Source organism: Camelus ferus, chromosome 18, assembly GCF_009834535.1.
Source record: "Camelus ferus isolate YT-003-E chromosome 18, BCGSAC_Cfer_1.0, whole genome shotgun sequence".
Classification (NCBI taxonomy): Eukaryota; Metazoa; Chordata; class Mammalia; order Artiodactyla; family Camelidae; genus Camelus; species Camelus ferus.
In genome coordinates this window covers 12,527,235-12,537,254 of record NC_045713.1, presented here as the reverse complement: position 1 = coordinate 12,537,254, position 10,020 = coordinate 12,527,235, and the positions used below count along the sequence as shown (strand labels likewise).

The 10,020-nt window shown below is 49.4% G+C and overlaps 1 long non-coding RNA gene across 2 annotated transcripts; it reads right to left on the bottom strand.

Annotated features, from left to right (window-relative positions):
* Positions 1-237: 237 nt before the first annotated feature.
* On the bottom strand, positions 238-8,320 carry LOC116657414. 2 transcript variants are annotated; one of them, XR_004312494.1, is made up of 3 exons: positions 8,202-8,320; positions 3,059-3,251; positions 238-1,247 (listed from the first exon to the last, which is right to left on the bottom strand). It is a non-coding gene; the product is annotated as an uncharacterized LOC116657414 (long non-coding RNA). The 2 variants fall into 2 exon arrangements; XR_004312495.1 differs by lacking the exon at positions 8,202-8,320 and adding an exon at positions 3,566-3,747.
* Positions 8,321-10,020: the final 1,700 nt, after the last annotated feature.

Genomic DNA, 10,020 nt, shown 5'->3' with positions numbered 1-10,020 from the left:
AGGGGCCTGGCCCTCTGGGGAAGGCTGGGCCATCGCCTGGTCAAGACTCAGCTCGTGGGCACACCTGCAGAATCCCTCCAGGTGATCCGTGTGTCCCTCCTGTCACTCAGGCGCTTCCCAGGCAAGGGTTTCAGAGGGGGTCTGCTTTTGCTCAGAGCGCCAGTATCAGGGGAAAATTTAATCCATCAGAAGAGAGTTTGCAAAGACATCCACCATCTGTCGGCAAAAAAAATTCATCAATAGTCCATCTAAGAGAGAAATGGAAAATTTTATTCGCACCTACCTGAGTGAGGATTATAAGCCAGGAAACAGTCTTTCAGAAAACTCTGAGGACTGTTCTGACTGTTAGAGGTCAAAGCACAGTTATGTAAGTTTTTGAGGTAAAGGGTGACACATCAAAGGACTCATTATTGACAGTTTACACATCCCAGATCTGCATGTACAAAGTGAGTAGTGGGTCATGGTTCATCACAGCGCCTTACAAGATTAAGAAGAAAGATTATCTCCTAAGGAGTTATAACCCCTGATGAAATTAAGAAGCAACGTTCTCTCTTAAGGAGGTCTGGTGAGTGCAGACACGCAATACACACTAAAGGGGAGGGAGGAGGCCCAAAAGGGCAAAGAAAAAATCTGTATTTAAATTTTTCTCTTCTTGCCATAAATTAGGAATTTTATTTCATCACATCTGTTGGCGTCTTGCAAAAGGATTTTTTTAAGGTAAATAATGACTCTCATACAAACATAAAATGAACATGTGCCAAAGATCTCATTCCACTCACTAATTAATGAGGGAACCAGTAAGATGTTACCTGTGGCTTAAAGGAGAATTGAAAGAATCACAATGAAGAATGCTGAAATGAATATGCAAATAGATGCAAAACCAGCTTGTCCACAGAGCGGTCATAAATTGCTTTCCAGGAGCCATAGTTCATTTGCATTTCGATGGACAGGAATTATTTGCATCATTATCAGTGTTCTACAACTTGTCAAGTTGTAAAAAGCTCAACGACAGTGAAAGGCAGAGATAACTGAAAGGTGCCCAGGGCAGGTCTCACAATCCTTTCTTGCCTGACAAGCTGCGCCCATAAACTCTGCCTTTTCTGCAGGTGGACCACCCGGGCCATCAGACCCTCCCTTCCACCAACCATGGTCCTCACTCCAGCAACAGCCTCTCTCTCCTGCATCGTCATCACTTTTGTGACAGCTACTGGATCATTCCCAGCAGCATAAACTGTTCTGTCTCCTGTCTAAAAAAAAAAAAGAAGAAAAAATGTACTTAAAGAAAAGAGAAAGAGAAACTCCTCCCAGTTTCTACTTCTTCTGAAAGCTACCTCTCCTGTCTTTGCTATTCTTTGTCATAGAGTTATCCACATTCTCCCATCCCATTCCCCTCTCCCCATGCTCTATTAAGCCCTTCCAACTGGGGTTGGCCTGCTACTCCTCTGAAGGAAGGTGCTTGAATTAGTCTGCTCTGGTTGCCATAACAAAGTACTGGCAGATCAGGTGACTTAAACAACAGAAGTTTATTTCGCACAGCTCTGGAGGCTGGTAGCCAAAGATCAAGATGTCAACAGGGTCATTCTCTGGCCTCAGGACCTTTGCACTCTCTCTCTGCCTAGATGTTCTTCCCCCAGATCTCCTCTTGGCTACTTCTCTAGTGTCCTTCAAGTCTTTACTCAGATGTCACCTTCTCACTGGGGCCTTCCCTAACAGGCCTTGCCTTATATGATGTTGCAGCCCCTCCCCAGCAGCGCCCCCTGCCCTGCCTGGCTGTACTCTCAACCCTTGCCCTGCACAACTTTTCCTTTTCCCGTAGTGCAGGACACCTCTAGCCTGCTACAGAAGCCCCCTATGTATTCTGCTTTTTGTTCACAGTCTCTCCCACTGCAGTGTAAGCCCATGAGTGAGAGATGTCTGATGTCTTGTTCACAGAGTCTCCCGAGTCCCTAGAATCAGACCAGGCACCCAGCTCCCTCCCTGTTTCACACGGTGACGCAAGGAAAGACCCTGCTTTCCTATCAGGGTTTGCCCTGGGGGCCACTGAAACCAGAGACCAAGCCAAAGCCTTGGTACCATCAGAAACTCAGGACAGAGGCCGCGGGCAGGTGGAGGAAGGGCTTGTGGGTGATTGGCAGGTGAGGGAGAGGGAGCTCGGGCCCCAGCCCCACACACTCAGCTGGCCTGACATTTCCTAATGGAGTGAAGAAAAGGAGTGAAGAGTGTAGCAGCCACATTACAACAGACCCGCCGTTCACACGCTGCTTAAACTGTCAAGCTCAGGTGGCCGTACAGAGCCGTGCGCTGTGCTTGCTTCAGCACTGGGTGGCCTTGGCGGGAGCAGAGGGAACTGGTGCAGTCGGCACTAAGTGCATTGCACCTGCACCACAGCCCTGCGCCATGGCCCCGTCTCCCGGGAGGGGCCACTGAGGCTGGCAGGCCAAGCGACACATCCAAAAACAAGCCAGTAGGACGAACAGCAAGAATTCCAGCCCAGGACTCCTACCCAATGCCTGCCATCTTCCCGCAAGAGGCAGGCGGGCCCCAGAGGGCAGCGCTCGGTCCAGTGCATCAGGTCTGCCTGGTGTCACTTCCTTGGCCTTGTCCCCCCGAGCTGAGTGGTGAGCCCCAACAATCAGATCGGACTGGAGGGCCGACATTGTCAGGCGCTCATATCTTACCAGGAAAAACAGCCCACGGTTGCTGTGGAGGAATTTAATCTCCGAGCAGCCTGCCCTTGCCCAAGTCAACGCCTGGGCAGCTTGTAATCCCAGTGAGGCTCCGACCCAATTAACCCCGCAGGTCAGCAGCACCTGGCATAAGGCTTGGGAATGGCTGGCAGCAGCGACCACAGTCCAGGAAAAGGAAGAGATGAGAAAGAAAGAAAAGCATCCTAACCAAGCCAGTGACTGTGGAAGGGTGTCGCCCGAGAGGGCGGATTCATCTTGGTATGCTTGTCACTCATGGGGCAGAAGAAGGGCTTCCAGGGCCAAGCCAGGGAGCGCTGATTAAGCATCTGGGTAAAACCAGACGAAGCCAGGTGCTACCTGGGCGGAAGTACCTGCCGCGTCAGAGACGCAAAATGGTCCTCAGAGGCGGACGGATGATGGCCTTGCACACCCTTACTCCAGCCTCTCTGTTCTGGTCCACGACGCACACAGGCCCTGCTGTGCACCCGCCAGCTCCGTGAAAGGACCAAGGGATTTGGAGGAAGAATCCCTTGAGCTGTTTCTAGTTGCTGTGGGGCCAGAGAGCTGTGGGAAGCAGAAGGGAGGGGTTAGTCTCTCCTTGACCTCTCCCAGTTACACAGGGCTCTCTGTTCCCACCCCCACCTTGGGCCCAGCTCACACCTGGTGCATGATGCTGCCCCCTGCTGGCCACAAGAGATGAGGCAGCCATGATCTAGCCACATCCTTGGCCTGTGGGCATCACATTCCCCCAGTGGGCAGGGCCTATGGCCAGCACACCACCCCTCTAGAGGCCCATGAGCCATAGAGTGACACATGGTGACCTAGTGGGAGCTGAAAGGCATGGGGACTCCCATCCCACAGCACCTACGGGGACTTACAGCAGCCAGAACCCAGGACCTGTGGGTTTTGTAGGGGCATTCTTGTGGGAGGATGGTTATTTGCATTCAAGGAAGCTGGACACCCTTCTCTAGTCCAAAACCCTCCATCTGCATCTGGAAAGCTGAAGGTCACACAGCAGCAGGTCAGTGGTACTGCTGAGGCCAGAACCTGGGTCTCTTGGTTCCTAGCTTCTGGTCCATTCAACTTTCCCCAAGGGGAGGACACATCCAGGTGCATTCAGGCCTCATTCATGCACATACATTCCTGGGTACTGCCCAGCTCTCTGAAGGAAAGAGGCAGGAAAGAAGAAGGCTTAATCCCATAGTCACCTGGGGGCCAGGCACTGTCCTATGATTTGCATGCACCATCTGTCTGATCTGCACAAAAGGTGACTGTTACTCAGGAGGCAAAGAACTCATTCATCTTATACAGCTGGCAGGTGCCAGAGCTACATTTCAAGTCCAGATGCCATGGTCTCCTCAATCACACCTCCTCTCGCCTGCCAGCTTTTCCACCCAGTTCCTCCTCTTCTAAACATGGGTGAAGATCCAGAGCTCCAGCCATCCTCCATCCAGCCTCCTCCCATCCTCCATCCAGGCCCCAGCCCATCCCCATCCAAGCTCTTCCCATCCCTATCCAGGTACCATCCACCCTACCCATCCATCCTTGTTCAGAGCCCCACACATCTCAATCCCAGGCGATCTCGATTGCTCCCCAGCTGCGGATTTTCCAGGACACCATTTTCAGCCTGGATCCAGCTTGGTTTTGTTACCTCCGATTGGGGCCCTAACTACACTTTGGCCTTGTTTAGTTCTATTAAAGTCTTAAGTAAAGCTCTTTGAAAAAAGACAAAAGTAAACTGGAGCCAGTGGCGCTTTGTTCTGAAGAGTTTTGTTTGTGCATCATCCAAGAATCCAGCTCACGGAGAAGAGGGACCCACTCCTCTGAGAACAGTCGCCGACCTCCCTCCCACAGCCTACGTGGGGCCGTCTCCGGCTTTTCACAGGTTATCAATCACAGTGGCAGCTCTGTCCCAGGAACATTTTGGGGTAATAGATTTAGTCCATAAAGATTGACGGGTGGAAAATGAGTGTATGACTAGTACAGCTGTGAATCGGTGTGGGTGCGTGGGTGGCTGTGGGGGAAGAGGGTGCAGCAGCAGGGTGGCTTGGGAGTTACTCATGACAGTGGAGCCAGATCTGGCTAGAAACCCAACTCCAACTACCTGGGGTCAGTCCAGAAACTGGCCGAGTCCACCACCCCTCCTCTACAGCCACTGGTCTGCTTTTGAAAATGGAATAGCACAACCTCGTGGGATTTGCATAAGGCTCATAGATGGAATGTGTTCACAGAGACTTTTGGATGCAGTCAAAACTCTCAGCTTCACAAGAACGGGTTGCCCTGAATGACCGACCAGGCTGGCAGAAATGTGTCCACTCATGGGTACAGAGACCTTCTTTGTGGGAGAAGGAGACGCGTAGGTTGGCTTGACCCAACAGCCAGTTCATCTCCACCATTTTAAAGATGTCTTGATACTCCCCAAACTGCCCCAGGTTGAGCAATTGTTTTAAAGCCGTGAGGAAGTTTGGAATGGGTGGAATTGTCTGGAACATCTATAAAGGGAACCCAGAGAGGCCCAGGCAGGCCATCATCGGAAGATCGTGCCCAGCTTCCCTTTGTAGACTGCCTGGGCTGCCAACCTCAGGCCTCTGTTTTGTGTCTCGAGACCTGTTAAAAAGCTGATGTGGTTTCCCAGTTGAAGAGACAGACTGAGTAAAGGATAGAAATAAAGAAGGAATGTACCCACGAGGGAGGGTTATTGGTGATTGAGAAACTTCAGCAGGTTCCTGGAAGACAAGAAAGTGGATGGGGCCACGTGGAGCCATGAAATGAGGCGGGGGAGCCATGACACAGAATTCGGAGGAGTCGGGGAGCCCCAGGCCTGGGGGGAAGAGCAAGAGGGGGCCTGAGAGTGGGATGCTCCCAGCTCCCTCCCTCTGCCCCCACCCCCTGCTTGTGCTCACAGCTCAGGCAGCCTGTCTGTCTTTCAAGCCCCACAGGCCACTGGGCTGTCAGGAACAGAGGAAATCTGTGCCCCAGAAATGCCTTCTTCCGACAGGGGACTCAGGACATCTGGGGCATGCCCCCTCCCCGGCCCCTGTGTTGAAAGACCCTGTTCAGGGAACTAACACGAAAACAAAGAACATGACTGCAATTCATTGGAAGAAGAGGAGAAGAGGGTGTGTAAATCAGTTAAGTCCTCATGGACCACATCAGGGTCAGTGGCCACTCCCTAAACTTGACAAGTGAAGAAACAGAGGAAGAGGTCTATTGTCTGGTCCTTCCAGCCATGGCAACAAGACTAACCACAGGCAGGAACTGTTTGGAGTTGTCCCAGAGCAAGTAGGATTGGGGTGGGGGATGGAGAATCAGGAAACTGCTGCTTTTCATTCTGAACTCTTCCATTCAGTTCGATTTATAACTGAGCACCTATATGATTATAAAATCATTTTTGTTCATTAAAAAAATAATAAAACCCAGAACATTTTCACAAGACTGAGGGGCATGGGTACCGATCACAATGGAGATATTCACTGGTACCCGTTAGCTTTCCCCTGACCCCACCTCATCCGAGGCAAACAAGTACATGTGCCAATCTGGATAGAAAAGAGGGAGAAAGACTGAGAAGAGGAGCTGAAAAAAACACTAGATCAGAGTATCCACCTTGTATTTACTTAAAAACAACAAAAAAAAGGTGCTGCCTGGAAGGCTTTCAGGTGTGTCCAAAGATGGCACCTCGGTGAAAGCAGACGGAATCCAGAGGTGCTTCTGAGACGTGTCCTGGAACTTTCTTTACACCTCATGGGCTGAGGAGGAATAGATTAGTACCACTAAGGGGCACCCAAAGGGAAGAAGAATTACAAGTTCACAGGTTAAAACTCTGTGTTCTGCTTCTATTCTAGAGGAAAACTTTTGTTTTAGCCAAAAGTAGGAACTTTAGCTACAAATAGCCATGTGGGCAAGGACGACAATGTCCCCCAGCCGAGCAAGTCCAGGTCTGTAGGAGCAGCTGCCTTTACTGTAGGCGAAGCGTCTTACTTAGTTAGATAAGGATGAGATAAGTGAGAACAGAGGTGCAAGAGATGTCTTTGCTAATTGCCTTCCCTGCGCAGGCCTGCATCCTGTTTGGCTTTTAGCTACATTCACACCAGACATAAGACGACCTTGACTTCAGGCATGTGAGACCGGAGAGGTGCAACCATGTCTTTTCTTATCCTGCCTAGCCTGCGTTGTTGGGTAGGAGCTCCCTGGAGAGGACGCACATCCAGCTGGGCCCGCCTCTAGCACAGCGCGTCCCCGAAGGCCAAGGCTGATGTCTGTACTGCCGGGGGGCCTGGAGCAGGGCCAGCAGCTGGGAAGGTGAGCTGGACGCTTTGCAGAGGGGCGTGGGGGGAGCCAGTACCCACGCTCAGTGTCAGCGGTGGAAGCCGCACAAGCGTCTGCTGCTGGACTGCTACCTTCCGAATCTCACACGGGTTCCTCTTACGTCAAGCTTTAGCCCGAAGCCACTCAGGGGAGGAGAGTCTGGAGAACGAGGTTCCCAGCCTTAGCCGAGCACGATCCGGCACGCCGCCCATCTGTCCTGTGACAGCCAGGTCTGGCCCCCGGCGGGTTCAGCTGAGCGCCCTCCAGCACAGAGACAGCTGTCCTGGCCCAGCTGCATGTCCTGATTCTGCAGACGGATGTGGGCAGGACGAGCAGCAGAGGCCCATCCAGCTACCACCATTGGCCTCCAGGATGAAAGTGAGGTGCATGGAAGCAAGACCAGTGCGATTCTGGGACTTTAGCTCAGAGGCTCCAGGCTGGTGGGAACCCCACAGCCTGCCAGCTCCCTCCCTCATTTGACATTTGGCCCCCAGAGGTGCGTAGTGGTGTCAGGCACCACTGCCCACTGGCTGAGTTCTGCTTCCCCAGCTTGGATCCCTGGTCCTACGATGGTCTTCCCCTGCAGACCGCAGGCCACAGCACATCCTCTCGCCACAGCCAGGGATGTCCTGAGAGCGCTCCCCTCAAGCTTTGCCCCTCCTCCTGGGCCCCCTCACCTCCCCCGCTGCCATCCAGGCATAGCCCCAGAGAGGCTCTTCTGCTTTGGGATGGCACCTGGGCACATACCAGGCCTGAGAGGGGATGAGGCAGCCCACCGGACCGCACTGTTCTTGTACAGGTGGCCCTGTGCCAGCTATAAAGTGACGTGGAGACTTCAGTGAAAAACAAAGAACTATCAACTTCTCTCTGACGTGGCACCCAAGACTCCCTAGAAGTGTCGTCAATAAGACTCTTCTCCAACCACCTTCCAAATCTTCCTTCTAAAAGTGTAACACTTAGGAATATTGTTTCGTTTTTAAAGAAAATTCAAATGGGCAATCATCTCCTCACCTAGGTTAATCTTACTGACATTTTTAATAATGAAAATAAACATACGTGATAGAATATATACACACACATATGTGTAGAATTAGAAAAAGATCAAAAAGTTTAGAAGGATACTCTATTAGGCACCTACTCCAGAAATAATGCTGTGTAACAAGTGATCTCCCAATCTTAGTGGCTTACAGTGACAAAGGGTTTTCTCACCTATAGGTCTGCAGATTGGCTGGAGCAGTCCTGCTTCAGTCTGTGGGTCTCCAGAACTCTCTCTAACTAGGACCAATGATCGCTTAGAACATGTCCTTGTCACTCCAAAGGCAGAAGCACAAGATGTCAAGCCGAAACACAAAAGCACTTCTAAAGCCTATTTGTACAACATCTGCTCACCCTCTATTGGCTAAAGCAAATCACATGACCAAACCCAAACAGAGAAGCCGACTTCACCCCAAAGGGAAGGGGGAGGAGAGTGAGTATTTACTGAACAACAGTTCAGTCTCACAGGAACAGTTAAGAAATTAAGTGAAGGTGTCCCTCCCACTCCTACATAGAAATACACACGTATAGTGCAAGTATCCACATGCATGTGCATATTCTTATTTTTAAGCACAGAAAGGAGTCCTTTTGTACACATGCTGTTTGTTCCTTCTAGAGAGCTTTGCACCAGAACTCCCCTATTGATTTATTTAATAAACATTTACACAGCACTTGCTATGCGCCAGGCACCATTTTACAAATAAAATTCATATATTGGTACAAAAACATCCTGGGGCATGTGTCTGGAGAAACTCGAGAGCATGCTTTTAGGATAACTGCATAGAAGTGGGGTTGCTGGGAGTAGTTTTAATTTTCATAATTATTCCCTAACTGTCTTCTGGAAAGAGTGCCCTGATTTACGCTCCCACCCACCATGTAGAAAACTGTCTACCTCTCCATCACCACCAGCCCTAGGGCATCACTGTTTTCCATTTCTTGTTAATCCGATAACTGAACAACACATTTCACTGTTGTTTGTTTTAGATTTCCTTCATTCAGAATGAGATTGGGCATCTTTCCCACATTTATTGGCCATTTGTATTTATTTTTCAGTAAATTGTCCGTTCACATCCTTTGCCCATTTTTTTATTGGGTTATTTTTTCTTATTGACTTATGTGAACTCCACAAGGTTGGGAAATTGGCCTGTCACATTTGTCTGCCACAGATGTTGCAAATATGTTTTCCCAGATTTTTATCTGTCTCTTGACTCTGTTATGGTCTACTCTATCAAACAGGTTTTATTTTTATATAGCTCAATTTATTGACTTTTTCCTTTCTGAGTTCTAGGTGACTTTTTTTTTTCACTCATGCTGTCTTCTGTAACTTTTATGCCTTTATTGTGTTTAACTTTTTAGTCTGAAACAATGAATCATAGATTCATAAGAAGTTGCAAAGATAGTTCAGAGAGGCCCCTGTACCTCACCCCACCCAAATCTGGTTTGCCTCAGTGGTTACACCCCCTAACAACACGAAAACCAGGAAATTGACATTGATACAATGTGTGTTCTATGCCATTTTATCACTTGTGCAGACTTGTGTAACCACCGCCACAATCAAGATACGGAACTGTTCCATTACCACTGAGATAATCCGTCTTTTGTCAGACCCATCCTCTTTTCCCCTGTCACTTCTAATCTTGCACAACCACTAATCTATTTTCCATCTCCATAGTTTTGTCCTTGTGAGAACTTTATATAAATGGAATTATGCAGTATGTGGCCTTTTGAGATTGGCTTTTTTCACTCATCATAATGCCCTTAAGTCCTTGATAATGCCTGTATCAAGAGTTCATTCCTTTTTACTGCTGAGTAGTATTCCATGGTATAGATGTTCCGCAGTTTTAACTGTTTACCCACCTATTGTAAGGCGTTTTGGCTTTTTCCAATTTTGAGCTGTTACAAACAAAGCTTCTATGAACAATCAGGCTTTTGTATGGACATAAGTTTTCATTTCTCTGGGATAAATACCCAGGAGTGCAATTGCTTGGTCATA